The sequence below is a fragment of the Pleurodeles waltl genome, chromosome 4_2, assembly GCF_031143425.1.
Source record: "Pleurodeles waltl isolate 20211129_DDA chromosome 4_2, aPleWal1.hap1.20221129, whole genome shotgun sequence".
In the NCBI taxonomy this organism is placed as follows: Eukaryota; Metazoa; Chordata; class Amphibia; order Caudata; family Salamandridae; genus Pleurodeles; species Pleurodeles waltl.
The window spans coordinates 500,856,505-500,875,356 of NC_090443.1; positions in this window are offsets into that span (position 1 = coordinate 500,856,505).

Genomic DNA, 18,852 nt, shown 5'->3' on the forward strand with positions numbered 1-18,852 from the left:
GTAGCTGGACATAGCTCTGAGGTAATGGAGGCTCCTTGTGAGAACCTGGCCTTCAAGGAATGGAAGGGTTTGTGTGCAGAGAGGAAGCTAAACATGGGAGCCTCCTACTCCAGAATGAGCAGGATCAAGCTGGTGGCCAGGAGGAGGAGTAGAAAGAAGATCCTGACCCCACTGAGGTAGAGAATGACATTCTAGGCCCAGGGGAGGGTCCCTCAAAGGATCTTGCAGTCCCTAGCAGACCAACTAATGCAGCTGGTAGTGGGAGGGGAAGTCACACAGGTAGGGCTCCCTTTACACCCAGAGGACAGGTAGAAAGTGTTGCTAAGACTAAGGAAAGATCCACCTCTGCCCACTCTCATGTCACTTCAGTGTCTGAGGGGTCACACTGCACAATTCCAGGGGATGACTCTAGCTAGAAAGCTCAGAAAACAGAGACTAGAGGAGGCCAGGCTGAGGCTGCAGCAGCAACAGCTAGCCCTAGATAGGGAGGCCTTGACAGTGGAGAGAGAGACAGGGGTTTTGGTTAGCACCACATGGTGGCAGCAGCAACAGTTCAAGTTTCAGGGATTATAGATTCAGGAAGGACTCCTTGGATTCCAGAAGCATGCAAAAAAGTGTTCCCCCATATGAGGTGGGGGATGATATATACAACTGGTTGGCTGCATTTGAGAGGGCCTGTAAAGTTCAGAGGGTCCCTCAAAGGCAGTGGGCTGTTATTCTCTGGTTGTCCTTCTCTGAAAAGGGGAGGGATAGACTTCTCACTGTCAGAGAAGAGGAGGCAGACAATTACAGCATACTCAAAACAGCACTCTTAGATGGTTTTGGTCTCATAACTGAGTAATATAGAATTAAGTTTAGAGAGACCAGAAAAGAGGCCTCACAGGATTGAGTTGCCTTTGTCGACTGTTCTGTTAAAGCTTTAGAAGGCTGGTTACATGGCAGCAAAGTGTCTGACTATGAGGGCTTGTACAATCTATTACTGAGAGAGCATATTTTGAATAATAGTGTGTCTGACTGTTGCACCTGTACTTGGTAGACTCAGACCTTACCTCTCCCCAAGAATTGGGAAAGAAGGCAGACAAATAAGTTTGAACAAGAGTGAGCAGAAAGGCTCACACAGGGGGTGACAAGGATAAGAAGAAAGAAGGTGGTAAACCTCAGGACAAGGATTGGGACAAAGACAAAAGTAAAGACTCTTCATGAGGTCCACAAAACTCCTCTTGGGGTGTGAATAAAACATTTTCTTCTTCTTCTGCACACAGTAAACAGCCTTGGTGCTATATGTGCAGAAATAAAGGCCATAGGCCATGGGATAAATCTTGTCCTGGTAAAGCCCCTGAGCCTTCCACCACTTCAACCTCCACTTCCACTCCTAGTGCCCCTACTAGTGGTAGTAGTAATAGAGGTGGGACTACTGGCAATAGTCAAAACAGAGGTGTAGTTGGATTCACATTTGGGTCCATAATAAAAACTGGGGTAGGTGTAGAACCCCCCAAGACAGTGTCTGTCTCACAAAGTGGCATTGGCCTTGCCACCCTAGCTGCTTGTCCCCTTAATATGGATAAGTACAAGCAGCACATTCAGATAAATGGTGTTGAGGCCCAGGCCTACAGGGACACAGGTGCCAGTATCACTATAGTCACTGAAAACGTAGGCCCTCATAACAACCCTGGCGGTCAGTGTTAAAGTGGCAGTAACACCGCCAACAGGCCAGCAGTAAAAAAAATGGAATCATGACCACGGCGGAAACCGCCAACACATATAGCCACTTTAACACTCCGACTGCCACGGCGGTAGCAACAAACACCGCGGCGGTAACCACCTTTTCTGGGGTGGTACCAATGCCATCAAAAGCATGGCGGAAACAGAGTTCTGAAGGGAAACGACTCACCTCTCGACACTCAAGGAAGAACCAGGATGTCATGGAGCCCGAGCTGCAGGTCTTCCCCATGCTGGTGTATCTGCTCATACACCAGGAGCACCAACGCCGGCGACGACGACCACGGTGAGTACTGCACCTAGCACACGGGGGGTGAGTGACACACACACACGCAACACGCAACACCCCCACCCTCACCCTCAACACCATACACACAAACAGATGCAACAACATTACATATACACCCGGTAACCCTCTGGAATAACGCAAGGACAATATATACAATATATACAAAAGGCGGGACAGTGCCCACTCAAAATATCCGTGGCCCTCTGGGCCACAACACATAGGCCAAGCCCACACTTAACTCCTGCCTCAATATGGAGAGAACACTGCAGGGGCATCAGGTCGAAAACACACAGGCACCTAAGGGGGACAGGGAAGGGGGGAACCTCAGCCGGAAGACTTTACAACGCCACTGCTCCTGGAGGGGGCTCCATGCCTACTGCTTGGTCCTGGGGAGTGCAAGGCCACAGTCTCTCCAGTGGGTGGTTTGCCCACTGCTTGGTCCTGGGGAGTGCAAAGCAACAGTGTCTCTAGTGGGTGGTTTGCCCACTGCTTGGTCCTGGGGAGTGCAAGGCCACAGTCTCTCTAGTGGGTGGTTTGCCCACTGCTTGGTCCTGGGGATTGCAAGGCCACAGTCTCTCAAGTGGGTGGTTTGCCCACTGCTTGGTCATGGAGAGTGCAGAGCAACAGTCTCTCCAGTGGGTGGTTTGCCCACTGCTTGGTCCTGGGGAGTGCAAAGCCACAGTCTCTCTAGTGGGTGTGTTGCCTACTGCTTGGTCCTGGGGAGTGCAAGGCCACAGTCTCTCAAGTTGGTGGTCTGCCCACTGCTTGGTCCTGGGGACTGCAGAGCCACAGTCTCTCTAGTGGGTGGTTTGCCCACTGCTTGGTCCTGGGGAATGCAAGGCCACAGTCTCTCTAGTGGATGCCTTCTTCCACTGGTTCTGTAGGGGGCTTTGTGCCCAGTGTGCTTCATCCTGCTTCATCCTGCCAAGGATAGGGTGAGTGGATGCCTTCTTCCACTGGTTCTGGAGGGGGCTTTGTGCCCAGTGTGCTTCATCCTGCCAAGGATAGGGTGAGTGGATGCCTTCTTCCACTGGTTCTGGAGGGGGCTTTGTGCCCTGTGATGCAGCATATGGGGAGTGCAAGGTCACAGTCACACACCTGGGTGTCAGACCCACATGATTTTCTGTGGGCAGGATGCATGACACACCATGGAGGCAGGACTACAGTCCATCCGCCGGCAACAGTGGTTGCAGCGTCGGTGCTGGCGTCGGTGCTGCCAGTGGTGGGGGGAAGATCCAGCCCTTCCCCTACAGCCTTGGACGGCAGCCCACTGGAGCTGCTGCTACTGGCAGTGGTGCTGCTTACGGCGGTGCAGGTGGCGGTGCTTGCGGCGATGCAGGTGGCGGTGCTGGCCGTGGTGCAGGTGGCGGTGCTGCCAGTTGTGGGGGGAGGCTCCAGCCCTTCCCCTGCAGCCTCGGACAGCTGCCCAATGGGGCTGCTGCTTGCAGCGGTGCAGGTGGCGGTGCTGCCCGCGGTGCAGCTGGCGGTGATTGCCTCCAGGCCTTCACCTGCAGCTTCAGATGGCTGAAGTGCCCTGGCTGGTGTTCTGTGCCCCTTCCTGCCCTTGGCAGATGGTGGTGCCTCCTTGCTTCTGGCAGCTGGAATCTTTGACTTGGCCTTGCTGGCTGGTTGTGCCTCCTTCTCCTTGCTGGAGGCTGTCCCCTTCTTGCCCTTGCCAGGTGGCGGAACCTTCTTGGCCTTGGCAGGTGTTGGTGGCACACTGGCTAGGCTGACGGGTGCCTCCTTGGATCCTCTCACAGCTGCAGAAACCACAGCGGACACAGACTTGGTGGCTGAGGTGCTGGGTTCTGGCCACCTGGCCCGAGGTGAAGGACGGCGGGGAAAAGAGGGGTAGGGAATAGGTCTAGGGTGGCGAGGAAAAGATTATTAGGGACATTGGGGCTGGAAGAAGGTGAAGGTTTGGGAGTGGTGGACGAGGGAGTGCTTGTGGGAGGTTTCAGTGTGCTGTGTTTAGGTGCAGGTGTATGAGCTGGATGCTATTGTGAGGTGGATGACTTTTGGGTGTGTGGGTGCTTGCATTTTGTGTACTTTGGGAGGGGGGTCACAGACACAGTGGGAGAGGACACAGGGGACGTGTGCATTGATGTGGGGGTGGTGACTGCCAGTGAGGGGCGTGTAGTGATAGGCGTGCTGGTGATGGAGGTTGTGGATGAGGATGTAGTACATGCAGGTGTGAGTGGAGACGCTACTGGGAGGGAGGTGAACGAAGAGGAGGAGGGAGACAGTGGAGGCAGTGGATGTTGGTATGTCTGTATGGGGATGGTGCTTGTGTGAGTGCCTGTGAGATGAAGTGTGGTGCTTGTGTTTGCCTGAGCCACTTCTGTGTGTTGATGTGGGTGAATGCTGGTCTGAAGGTGTGCTTGGGATAGGTTGGGGTGGAGGGGATTGGGACTGGGTAGAGGAAGTTGGATGGGGAAGGCTGGAGACAGGGACAATGGCTGTCATCAGTGCTGAGGCCCGTACCTGAAATGCTCTCTGTTGGGCCGCCACGCCAGAGTAAATGCCCTCCAGGTATGCATTTGTTTGTTGCAAACGCCTTTCGACACCCTGGATGGCATTCAGTATGGTTGACTGCCCAACAGTGAGGGATCTCAGGAGGTCAATAGCCTCCTCACTGAGGGTAGCAGGGCTGACTGGGGCAGGGCCTGAGGTGCCTGGGGCGAAGGAGATGCCCAACCTCCTGGGTGAGCGAGCACGGAAAACACGCTCAGGGGCTGCTGCGAGGGCGGTGCCGGTACGGGGGTGGGTGTCCGGCACCGCCAGGGAGCTTCCATTGGAGGAGGAGTCGCTGTCTGTAGTTTCCCCTCCTGTCTCCGTCGTGGTGCTCTCCTTGCCCTCTGTCCCACTGGTGCCCTCACCGTCGGTGGATTCGGCCTCCAGGCCCATGTGGGATGCAGCTCCTTCTGTCGCCGGTACCTCTGCTTCTCTGCCAGATGATGCTAATGCACACAAGGACAGGGTGACAAAACAAGAAGGGGGGGAGAGACAGAGGATACACTTGGTCAATGCCAGCAACAACACTACCATTAGCGTACACAACACACAGGGATCAGCCCTATGCACTAGGCCATGCACTACCAGTTACGAAGCTAGTCACCAGCCAGTGGGGTACATTGCCCATTGCCATTGGCTGCACACCTGAAACCAACAGGACCCTGCCCAGTAGTAGATGCCTACTAACGCTATTGGGGTTGGAGTGCTTCAGAGCCTGTCCAACAAGGGACCTACCCTGCCAGTTCACCCTGGCCTATGGCACCCACAGCCCACATCCCCCATCCAAGCACAACCTTAACGTCATGATTCTGAATCTGTACTCACCCCCTTGTGGCTGCTGTGATGCCTTCAAGAGCCCATCCAACTCCGGATAGGCCACCGCCAGGATGCAGAACATCAGGGGGGTCAGGGTACAATGGGCACCCCCTCCTTGTTGGAAGGCCCGCCCCAGCTGGGCCTCCGCTGTCTTCCTTGCCCAGTGGCGCAGGTCCTCCCACCATTTGGGCAGTGGGTGCACCGCCTGTCAAAGACCCTCAAGGTCCACACCTCCTTGGCGATGGCAAGCCAAATACCCTTTTTCTGATGGGCACTGACCTGCAGGAAAACATGCATAGAAAAAAGGGATTAGTCATACCGTCGAGACTGTTACACTCATGACCCACAATATCCCTCCCATCGCCTTACTCACAGACATTGACCACCAGACATGCAGCACTCTGTCCAGGACCGCTCAGCCCCCCCTACACAAGGCTTACACAAGCAGTAATCCATACATTCATGGCCCACGCATCATGCTCACAGTATACTCACCTGTTTGTCTGGAGGACCATAGAGTAAAGTGTACTGGGGTAGGACCCCATCCACAAGTCTCTTCAACTCCTCAGAAGTGAAGGCGGGGGCCCTTTCCCCAGACACATGAGCCATTGTCGCTTCCAGACACAGGTCACAGCAGCACTGGTAGTGTAGGTCTTCTCCTGTTGAAGGTCAGGTAGCAAGTGAGTGAACAGATAGAAAATGGCGGTCACATTCGCAGTGGTACGTACCGTCACTGCCCGCGTACATCGCCATTGGCTCCCAGAACCCATAGGGCCCAATGATAACCAATTCGTAGTTGCCCGGCAGTCGTCAACCGCAACGGCGCACAACGCCAGCGGAATGACCTCATTTCCACTTGTCTCTCCTCACAGGTCAGGAAGCCGCCATTTTAGAGGGGCACATACCATGGCACCTAACTGCGTCACAGCAGACATTGGCACATCAACTGACTTTCATATTCGTGTACTGTTTTATTGAAGGGAAAAATGCATTTTTATTTTCACATATGTGTGAATATGACCCTCTGCTCACCACTTTCCACCCTAGAGTCCAACCGGTGAGGATGAATAGGAGATGGAGACATCCCCTGTGTACAGACCCCTGGTGGACCTGGCGACAATGGAGGACAGACACATTATCCTTACCTACAGACTTGATTCGGTCACAACCCAAGAACTGTGTGCCCAATTGGAGCCAGACCTGATTTCAGCTATCCACCAGCCCACAGGTATCCCCCCTCTAGTGCAGGTCCTGTCAGTGCTCCATTTCCTGGCAAGTGGTTCCTTCCAAGCAACAGTGGCCATGGCATCAGGGATGTCTCAGCCAATGTTCTCCAACGTGTTGACCAGAGTGTTGTCTACCCTGCTGAAACACATGTGCAGCTACATCGTATTCTCCCAGGTGGAGGATTTGGCCACAGTGAAGGCTGACTTTTATGCCCTGGGACATATCCCCAACATCATTGGTGCCACTGATGGTACACATATAGCATTTGTCCCCTCCTGGAGAAATGAACAAGTGTTTAGGAATAGAAAAAGCTTTCACTCACTGAATGTGCAGATGGTGTGTTTGGCAGACCAGTACATCTCCCATGTCAATGCCAAGTATCCTGTCTCTCTGCATGATGCCTTTATTTTGAGGAATAGCAGCATTCCATATGTGATGTCTTAACTCCAGAGGCACTGTGTGTGGCTAATAGGTGAGCCCCTGGTCCCCACCCAGTTGATGTAGGTATATGGGTGTGGGTTTGTCCCTAAGGGTGAGTGTGTGTCTAACAGGTATCCCTCGATATTTGCAGGTGACTCTGGCTACCCCAACCTCTCATGGCAACTGACCCCAGTGAGGAATGCCAGGACAAGGGCAGAGGAACGTTACAATGAGGCACATGGGCGAACAAGGAGGATAATTGAGAGAACCTTTGTCCTCCTGAAGGCCAGATTCCAGTGCCTCCATCTGACAGGTGACTCCCTGTACTATTCACCCAAGAAGGTGTGCCAGAACATCATTGCATGTTCCATGTTGCACCACCTGGCCTTGAGACACCAGGTTCCTTTTCTGCAGGAGGATGAGCCTGGAGATGGTCTTGTGGCAGCGGTGGAACCTGTGTACAGTGAGGAAGAGGAAGCAGAGGAAGAAGATGTGGACAACAGAAGTTCACTCATTCAACAGTACTTCCAGTGACACACAGGTAAGACACTGTAACCTCACTTTCCATTTCAGTTTTGTATTAGACATTGAACATGGTAGCCTGATTTCCCTATGCCTATGGCCACTTACTGAACCCTTTGGCATCTCTATTCTCAGATCTCTGTGCCCCACTCTGGCTCCTGGTGTGTTTACTGCTTCCCACTACAGGTCATACCTTTGTATATGTAACTGTACATTTGAATTGCAATGTTTACAGCTTGTTGAACTAATAGATATTTCAATCATTTGACAGACTCCATACTTGTATTTGTTCCAAGGGTATTTGTTTATGTGATAATAAATGGAGGGGGTATTGTAATGGGGTGGGTTGCTGATGGAGGAAAGTCCAGGGTAGAGTCCAGTCTATTTGTATCACAGGTGCATTGTCCAAGGGGGCATGGGAAGGGGAGCAATGGCAGTACAAGGTGGAAAGGTTGACAGAGTGGGACACATAGGTGACATTCAGGAGAGTCTTATTTCCTGGTGGGGTTTTGACAATGTTCTCCGTCTTCTGCCTGGATCGCAGGGACCGTTTGCGGGGTGATTCTCCTTCTGCAGGGGGTGGGGTGCTGGTGGCATGTTGGTCCTGGGGCGGGCCTCCTGTCCACTAGTGCCAGCAGAGGTGGAGGGCTATTCTTCTGTGTGGCTAGTGTCAGGGGCTCGTTGTTGCGCCACTGCCTCCCTCATGGTGTTTGCTATGTCTGCCAGCACCCCTGCAATGGTGACCAGGGTGGTGTGGATGTCTTTCAGGTCCTCCCTGATCCCCAGGTAGTGCCCCTCTTGCAGCCGCTGGGTCTCCTGCAACTTGTACAGTATCTGGCCCATGGTCTCATGGGAATGGTGTTATGCTCCCAGGATCCCTGCTAGTGCCTCGTGGAGAGTGGGTTCCCTGGGCCTGTCCTCCCCCTGTCGCACAGCAGTCCTCCCAGCTTCCCTTTTGTCCTGTGATTCTGTCCCCTGAACCTTGTGCCCACTGCCACTGACCCCAGGTCTCTGATTGTCTTGGGTTTCCCTGGCTGCTTGGGGTCCCTGTAGTGGTGGACGCACTGCTGATTGACGTGTCTCCAGGACAGAGGGATGGGCCCTCTGGGTGGGTGCTGTGCTGGTGTTTCCTGAGGGGGGAGGCTCTGTGGTGGGTTGAGACTGTGGCAGGGTGACCGACTGTCCAGAGGTCCCTAATGGGCCAGGTTGGTCATCGTGATCTAGGGGTGCAGAGCTGCTGTCATCACTGTGGACCTCTTCTGTGGGGGGACTGGATGCTGGTGGCACCTCCTCTCCGGTGATGTTGAGTGGGGGTCCTGTGGGGATGTAAATGCAGTGTTATTGTATCTGCGTGTGTCATCTTCTGCGTCAATATGTTTCTCTTTATGGTTGTTATTAGCAAGGCACCTTTGGGTTGTGTGAGATGTTATTGGTTTGGCTAAGTAATTGTCACTAGTGTGCATGCTGTGGTGATGGATGTCCATGCAGGTCTGTGATGGGTGTCCATGCATTGGTGTTGCATGCAGGGCTTGGTATTTGGATGGGTGGTTTGGGATAGTGGGGTATATGTGAGGTGGTCGAGTGATGGGGGTGAGGGTAGGGGTAGGAGTTTGTGATGGCATGCAGGTAGGGTGGGGGATATAGTAGTAAAGAGTTGACTTACCAGAGTCCAGTCCTGCTACTCCTGCGACGCCCTCAGGTTGCATGATCGCCAAGACTTGCTCCTCCCATGCTGTTAGTTGTGGGGGAGGAGGTGTGGGTCCACTGCCAGTTCTCTGAATAGCTACCTAGTGTCTTGCAACCACGGAACACACCTTCCCCTGTAGGTCGTTCCACCTCTTCCTGATGTCATCCCTTGTTCTGGGGTGCTGTCCCACGGCATTGACCCTGTCCACGACTCTCCGCCATAGCATCAACTTCCTAGCAATGGACGTCTGCTGCACCTGTAATCTGAATAGCTGTGGCTCTACCCGGATGATTTCCTCCACCATGGCCTTTAGCTCCTCCTCTGAGAACCTGGGGTGTTTTTGGGATGCCATGGGTGTAGTGTGAGTGGTATGTGTGAGGGCGTGTGGGGTGATGTGTTGGAGTGTGTACTGTGAGGTGCGTGGATGGTGTATGGGTGATGGTGTTATGTGGCTCTAATTCAGTGGGTGCTCCTGGCTTGTGTCTCTCTCAGATGGCAATATTTCTTTTCGTTGTAAGGGGTTGTGGGTATTGTGGGTGTGTGTTTTATATTGGATTGGGTCTGTGGATGTGGTGTGTGTATGTGTCTCAGGTGTGTATAGTTTGAATTGTCCAATGTGGTGTAGTTTTGTTAGTGTGTGTGTATTTTGAGCTTGGCAGTGTGTACCGCCAATGGTTTACCACGGTTGAATGACCGCCGCAGTGATTCGTGGGTTATGATGCTGTGGGCGTATTTCTGTTGGCGTAACGGTGTGGGTTTTGGTACCGCCAGTTTATCACTGACCTTTGGGCTGGCGGACTTGTGTGGTGTCTGTATAGTGGCGGATTTCTCTGTGTGGGTCATAATATCCGCAACGGTATACTGCTTCAGTCACGGTACGTTGGCAGCCGTCAGCACGACGGTCAGCGGCATTTACTGCCAGGGTTGTAATGAGGGCCTTGGTGTCACCTGCACAACACCTACTTGGTTACCAGTACTAAGTCACTGATGTGAATAACTCCACTCAGTCCCTCCCCTTAGCTGTAGTGCAACTTTACTGGGTGGAGTTATTGGCCCTAAACAGGGGGTAGTCTCACGTAGCTTATCTGTAGACTGTCTTTTAGGAAATGACCTAGAGACCTCTGGTTGGGCTGAAGTAGAGTTTCTTATCCATGCTGGGTATACCCCCAAGAATTGCTCCCTTTTATCTCAAAGGAGAATAAAAAGCAAAGTAGGGGAGGAGTATTGGAACCTGAAATAATGGCCCAAGACACTCCAAAAAACACAGGCATGCAGGATATCAAAGTATCCTCTGCCTACCTTCCCACTAAGAATACCATTCCTCTGAGGGAGGATACCACCCCCAGGATGGAGCCTGTACAAAAAGAGTCAAAAGCTACCACAGCTGGACTCCCAGAGGTAAAAGTACCTCTCTGTGAGAAACCTAAAATAGAACAGCAGCCCTGCCCTGTCTTACAAAACTTGGAGCAACCCTCCAGCCCTCCCAGAGAAACTTTAGTGCAGCATCCCTGCACTACCTTTAGCACATTAGGACAGCAAACCTGTCCTTATGTAGAGCCCTTGGGTCAGCAACCCTGTCCTGCTCTAGCCCAGGAAAGACAGCAACCCTGTCCTCCTTTAGAGACTTTGGGACAAATGTTTGGTCCGGCTCTAGCCCTGCTAAGACAGCACCCCTGCCTAGCATTACAACCCTTAGGACAACAACCCTGTCCTAACATAGGGTCCCAGCAACAGTCATCCTGCCCCACTTTTAAACTTTTTCCACATCTTCAAAATAGAGAATCACAGGGTCCACAGTTTCAATGTGCTTCAGTTAAAAGTAACCAAACAGGGTGGTTCACCTCCCCACAGGGAAGGAACCACTTAGTGGATGATAAAGGGAGTACCCACTCTCCTGCAGAGCTACTCTCCACTTATCACCACTCGAGACAATAAAGTCTCAACTGGCCAAGATTAGCCTTATTGTCCTTCGTTTGGGGGGAGCTATGTAGGAAAGTAGCCTCTTTCTAGCTTGGTTACTGTAGGCTGGCTGGCTTATAGTGGGTACCTAGTGGTACTTACACCTTGTGCCAGGTCCAGTTATCCCTTATTAGTAGATTAGAGGTGTTCTTAGCAGCTTAGGCTGATAGAGGTAGCTATAGCAGAACAGCCTAGGCTGAACTAGGAGACATGCAAAGCTCCTACTATACCACTTATATCACAGACTACTATATCATAAGAAAACACAATACTCAGAGTTACCAAAAATAAAGGTACTTTATTTTAGTGACAATATGCCAAAAGTATCTCAGAGGATATACTCCCTTAGAAGGTAAGTAATATACACAAAATATACACACAAACCAAAATCAGGTACGTAAACAGTTAGAAAAGTACTGCAAACACTGTAGAACACAATAGAATGCAATAGGAGACAATAGGCCTAGGGGCAACACAAACCACATACTCCAAAAGTGGAATGCGAACCACGAAGGGTCCACAGGCCTAGTGTAGTGTGTAGACTGGGAGTGTAAGAAAACACTAAGGGTGTCCAAGATACCCCACCCTAAGACCCTGAAAAGTAGGAGTAAAGTTACCCTACTACCCCAGAAAGACAGTAAAGTCGAGATAGGGGATTCTGCAAAGGCAACAACTGACTGCAAAGCACTGAAGATGGATTCCTGGACCTGAGGTCCTGCAAAGGAAGGGGACCAAGTCCAAGAGTCACACAAGTGTCCAGGGCGGGGCAGGAGCCCACTAAAACCCGGATGAAGGTGCAAAAGGGCTGCCTCCGGGTGGAAGAAGCTAAAGATTCTGCAACAATGGAAGGTGCCAGTAACTTCTCCTTTGTTCAGAAGATGTCCCACGGCGTGCTGGAGGATGCAGAGTTGTTTCCATGCAGAAAGACCGAAAACAAGCCTTGCTAGCTGCAAGAATCGCGGTTGAAGGTTTTGGGTGCTGCCAGGGCCCAGGAAGGACCAGGATATTGCCCCTTGGAGGAGGAGACAGAGGGGGCGCTCAGCAACACAGAGAGCCCACGCAGAACCAGGCAGCACCCGCAGAAGCACCTGAACAGGCGTTCAGAAGATCTGGGCACAGCGGTCGTCTCAGCACAACAAAGGAGGGTCCCACAAAGTCGGAGTCCAACTCAGCGAGTTGGGCAATGCAGGACAGAGTGCTGGGGACCGGGGCTATGCTGTGCAGGAAGGAAGTCTTGCAAAAGTGCACAGAAGCCCTAGCAGCTGCAGTTCATGCAGTACACAGGATTACTGTCTGGCGTGGGGCGGCAAGAACTTACCTCCACCAAATTTGGACAGAAGGGCCACTGGACTGTCGGGGACACTTGGACCCGGCTCCTGTGTTCCAGTGACCATGCTCGTCAGGATGAGAGGGGACCCAGAGAACCGGTGATGCAGAAGTTTGGTGCCTGCGTTGACAGGGGGAAGATTCCGTTGACCCAAGGGAGATTTTTTCTTGGCTTCCAGTGCAGGGTCAAGGCAGACAGCCCTCAGAGCATGCACTATCAGGAAACAGTTGAGAAAGCCGGCAGGATGAGGCGCTACAATGTTGCTGGTAGTCTTCTTGCTACTTTGTTGCGGTTTTGCAGGCGTCCTGGAGCAGTCAGCGGTCGATCCTTGGCAGAAGTCAAAGAGGGAAGTGCAGAGGAACTCTGGTGAATTCTTGCATATCATTATCTGATGAGAAACCCACAGGAGAGACCCTAAATAGCCCTCAGAGGAGGATTGGCTACAGAGAGAGGTAAGCACCTATCAGGAGGGGTCTCTGATGTCACCTGCTGGCACTGGCCTCTCAGAGGTCTCCATTGTGCCCTCACACCTCTGCATTCAAGATGGCAGAGGTCTGGGACACACTGGAGGAGCTCTGGGCATCTCCCCTGGGGAGGTGCTGGTCAGGGGAGTGGTCACTCCCCTTTCCTTTGTCTAGTTTCGCACCAGATCAGGGCTGGGGGGATCCCTGAACCGGTGTAGACTGTCTTATGCAAGGAGTGCACCATCTGTGCCCTTCAAATCTTTTCCAGAGGCCAGGAGAGGCTACTCCTCTCAGGCCCTTAACACCTATTTCCAAAGGGAGAGGGTGTAACACCCTCTCTCAGAGGAAATCCTTTGATCTGCCTTCCTGGGACTGGGCTGCTCAGGCCCCAGAAGGGCAGAAACCTGTCTGAGGGTTGGCAGCAGCGGTAGCTGCAGAGAAAACCCCAGAGAGTTAGTTTGGCAGTACCCGGGCTCTATGCTGGAGCCCCGGGGATGCATGGAATTGTCCCCCCAATACCAGAATGGTATTGGGGTGACAATTCAAGTCAAGTCAATGAAGTCTTTATTCGATATTTCATCATAAAAGACATGCTACACGTCATAATACTTATAAAATTATCAGTGCTAACGATTAAAACAATAAATACAATATTTCATGAAAGCTACAAGAACGTATTAAATCAATCTAATGCTTCATTTGTTAAATATTTTAACATATTTAAAAAAAAAAAAAAGTACATTACTTTAAAAACTCAATTCTAAAATTCAAGATAATTTACTTATCTAAAACATGTAGCTGTTTTAGTAGTTCAGAACGAATTATCCATGCCCACCCCAGGAATTTGGCCACCCCTATTGCTATAGTAGGTGAAAGATCAGTTTTAAGGATCCTACAAGCAGTCTCGGCCGATTGTGTGCCCAGACTTTTGCATAGGGGTACCAACCACTTCTTCCTTGGGGCAGCATATAATGGACAGACAAAGAACAGATGGCTCACATTTTCCCGCATTTCAGTACACAATGGGCATTTATCTGGGCCTCCAGTGCCCCAGGTTGAGGTTAAACACCTTAATGGTATTGAGCCCACTCTAACTTGGTGATATAATTTGCGGTCCATAGGTTTTGTAATAACATCCCAGTACTTTTCAATTGCAGAGACATCTTTCACGTGTACAAATGTTGATGTAAGGGAACTACCTATAAGGGATGAGTGTCTTATACCTACCACCCATTCCCAATATAGTTGTTTCAGCTCTTTTTTTGGAGGAAAAGTAGCTGAGTCTGGGTTGTGCCAAAGGGCACCTAGACCCATGGCACAAAGGGTGGTTCTAACACCCTTAAACCAACCAATATTATCGGATCCTAGGGTGTCCCTTACCTCGAGGCATGCTTTCGCATATAATAGCAGCTCTGGGGTAGACCACAACCTCCGCCAGAAGGCCAAGGGCCGAAATCTGGCTTGATCTTCCACTGGTTGGAGCCCAAGGTCATAAAGGAGCGGGATGCATGGGGATGACCTCGGAAGACCAACCGCCCCTCTTGTAAATCTGTTTTGGGCCAGCATCAGTCGGTCCAGATTGCTATAACCCCAAGGCTCAGCCCCATACAAGACTGAGGGAAGAATTTTTGACCCATAGATTTCCATAAGTGGGGACATCGGGCGGGTAAATGATCTTTTATATTCCTTAAGAAGGGCACCACCTAATTGAACATGTTTAAGTGCTTGGATATCAATCTGGGGTTTCCAACTAAAATTATCACTAAAATGCACACCCAGATATGTAAATTCATTAGTTTGCTCGAGAATGGCACCACCCATTTTAACCCTTGCCACAGTTTGTGTTCGACCTCTTAGTACCATGAATTTTGTTTTAGAAACGTTTATTTCTAGCTCATGCTTGTCACAAAATAACTCAAATCTGAGTAGGGCCTGTTGGAGCCCTTGCCTTGTCTTTGATAATAACAAGGTATCATCCGCGAACATGAGCAATGGTACTTTCATTCCCGCTATCTGGGGAGCATCCGTGGGATGTGTTGCAAAATATTTGGTAACCCCGTTAATGAACAGGGAAAACAAAGTGGGAGCCAGGACACATCCTTGTCTAACACCTTTCAAAACCTGTCCGTAACCTCGCCAGGCTTACCCCAGCGGACTTGGGCATAAGTGAAAGCATGAAGATTCATTAAGAGTCGCACTAGAGCCCTGGGCATTCCCTGTTCCAGTATGCAATCCCATAATTTAGTCCTAGGGACCAAGTCGAATGCAGATCTTAGATCCACAAAAGCTGCATACAACTTGCCCTTACCCAAAAAAACTGTTTTCCAATATAAAAGGGCAAAACGAAAGGCTTGATCAAGGGTGCTTACATGAGGTCTAAAACCCGCCTGCAACGGAGTCAAAATATCTGAGTCTGTTATCCATTCCTGTATCCTCCCTAAAATGAGGCGCGCTATGATTTTTTGGATCCCATCAATAAGGCTGATAGGCCGGTAATTTGAGGGTACTGAGCGATCGCCTTTCTTGTATATAGGAAGGATTTCTGCCCCATACCATGAGTCAGGAATTTTAGCGCCTGCTGCAACTGCATTCACCAGGTGGAGTATATAAGGTACCCACAGGTCCTGGTCTTCCAAAAAAATGTCAGCTGGAATACCATCTGGGCCAGGGGCCCTCCCTTTGGGAATGTTTTGCAGGCAATTGATAACTTCAGTAACTGAGAATATTAACGGCTCGACGGGCTCAAGACAGTAGGGTATAGTCACTTCTACTGTATTACACTTAAACTGATCCTCAAAATTTTTTACCCACTGATGATTAGAGACAGATGCTGGGCTATAGTGGGCGTCCTGCGAGATACCCCATTTTAAGAGGTACCAAAACTGTTGCATATTGCGTTTACCACAAGCTTCTGACAGCATAAGCCAGCGTTCCTCGTCCCACTTTTGTTTTGCTTTGCGTTTTGCCTCATTATAGAGTTTTCTACAAGATCTAATCTGGCTATGATTTTTGTTTTTAATAGCCTCAAAGAGAACTCTTTTTGTCATGCTACACTCTTTATCAAACCAGGTAGTGGATGAGTATTTCTTGGTCCCAGGTTGTTTAGGGATAAATTTAATGAACAACTTTTTAAGTTCCTGAAACAAGTCAGAATGGGTACGTATAAGTTCGCTGTTAATCTCATCCTGTGAGCCACAACTGTTTAAAAGCTCCACAGAACTAGACACTAAGGTTCTTATCGCCCTACGGGCCCCAGCGTCCACCGCTATTTTGGGCCAGCGTACCCTGCGCATATCATTGCTCACAATGACCTCTTTTTCTGTTATATTAGGACCACTGCCCTCAGACCTCTGAAAGCTGGAATCCCTTAGGGTCAAAACCAGCGGGTCATGATCGCTCTCTGGGCGTTCCGTAATTAGCATATCAACAACTGCAAACCACTGCCTCACATCGACCAAAATATAGTCGATACGACTACTGTGTCTGCCGTTGTTGAACGTATGCCTGCCCTTCCTATCTGACTTGACCCTCCCATTAACAGCTCTTAGACCCATATCCAGGCATAGCCCCTTGATATAGGTGGCTGGGCTCGACCACTTAACAATCGGAGGTATCTCGAGTTGGGGAATACCCCAGGATAGATCCTCATCCTCAGTGAGCGGGCCGTCCTCAATACCCAAAGGCTCAAAACAAGTATTAAAATCCCCCATCACAATCTTGTGGCCATCGGTCGTTGTTCCTGATAGAATATCATCCAACAGGAGGAGGGTCGGAGAAACCCTTCCTCCCTGGAGGCCCCAGACATAAATATTAACCAACAGGATGTTTGTACCTTGGTTGGACTTTATCTTTAAGACAATTATGTCTGGACTATCAATTGTCACTTCTTCAACTCTTACACCCGCACTTTGGCGGACCCAAATGGTAAGACCTCCAACAGGACGCCCTTTCTGGCCCCTAATTGCTGGCTTGCTAAAGTTCAGATACCCCACCCTAAATATCGGTGTGATAGCCCATGTTTCCTGGAATGCAATTATATCTCCCTGATCTATGAAATCCCTCCAGTCAGGAATACACTGGCTGGACTCCAGACCGGCTATATTCCAGGATATGTACCTTGATAACATATCAACAGGCTCAGCTAAAGCAGAGGGTGAGTCCATACTAAAATTGGGTAATACAGACACTATACCAACAGGGGTAGTGCCAGGATTATTACTTTGATCTGTGGCAATAGCCTTCCAATTTATATCTTCTATGTGGGAGGATTTCAATAAAGTTAAATTAACTATTTCTTCTCTACCGATGAGTCAATCATTCTCATCTAGGCAGGATAACGGCCCATATCTCCCAGCAGTAATCAAGGGTTCAATACTTTCTGGTGCGAACCAAACCCTAGGAGGGTTAATGACATTTTTGTTAATCTGGGAAGGCACCTTCACCTCGGGATACACCGTAGGATAAAAATCCGGTAGTTCCCACGTGACTATTGGTCCATCTGCAAGTTGCGGGCACCAGCCTCTCAGAAATGGGACCACATTAGTACTCCTGAAATTAACTATAACCAGATCACCTGGGATATCTTTAGTCATGTGGCCAAGCCAACCCACCCTTCTCACATTTAAGATTTTACCATCAATGGTAGGGGGAGGGGTCTATTCTTAGTAAGCCAGAAGGCTACTTTGTTTTTTAAGTCATTGTAACCTTCTTTTTTACCTGAACTAAGTACTGGGACTCCTGACAATATACATACAAATGGAGCGGCCTCTGGTGGGAGATCAATCCTAGCATTATAATTATAATTATTGTTGTGCACTCTTGCTTCCTTATGGACTCGAGTTGGTTGAGACCTACCCTCTAGGGACCCTCGAATCCCTCGAATCACTTCGGGTTCCCTAGGTATAGTGGGCTCCGCCTCCAAACTTGTTTCGTTACATGGGGCTTTATGTCTTAAACTGCTGCCCACAAGTATTGCCTGCTCAACACAATTTCCAGATGGTAAATCTAGAGGTACCGTATGTACATCAGCAGGTGTCGATGTTACCTGTACCCTCAGACTATGAACCTCTTGGGTAAGTACTTCGATTTTTAGCAATAATGTGCTAAATATTTCAGCCATTTTTGTCGCTAACTTATCCTCTACTGTTGCCAGTATATTTTCTATATACTGCCTGTTATGGCAGCAACCCACCGGCTTATCAGATCCCCCGTCTAATCTTTTTGTGTTAATAGTATGGGTTTTTGCTTCAAGGGGCTTTCGAGAATTGCTGACCTTTCCCACTCCTCTTTTGCCCAACGACTTTCTACAAGCCCTAACTGCTCTTACTGGTTGGGGGGGAGTCTCTGCCATAACCACGGGGCTAAATGGGCTCTCGCCAATTATACTCGTTGAGTCTAAGGGATTAGAATGTATCTGTGCCTCAGTTAGTATCATATCCTTATCAGAGTTGGAGCCCAGATCCTCAAAAGTAGACACTATGGGGGTTATTCTAACTTTGGAGGAGGTGTTAATCCGTCCCAAAAGTGACGGAAAAGTGACGGATTTACCACCAGCCGTATTACGAGTCCATTATATCCTATGGAACTCGTAATACGGCTGGTGGTATATCCGTCACTTTACCATCACTTTTGGGACGGATTAACACTCCTCCAAAGTTAGAATAACCCCCTATATGTGGGGAGGAACTAGGGTGTGTCTGGACGGGGGAACCTCCTTTCCCTAGGGAGACTCTGCGATCGCTATTAATCTTTTTAACCACCTTAACCAGGTAGTTATCAAGCGTAGTAACCCCTAGATTTTTGGCGGAGTTATTACAGTTAGCCATCATAGGTTGGTTGCAGTAAGTACCACCAGCTATAATTCAGCAATACAAAACACAAAACCACGTAATCAAGATGTAATACAGCT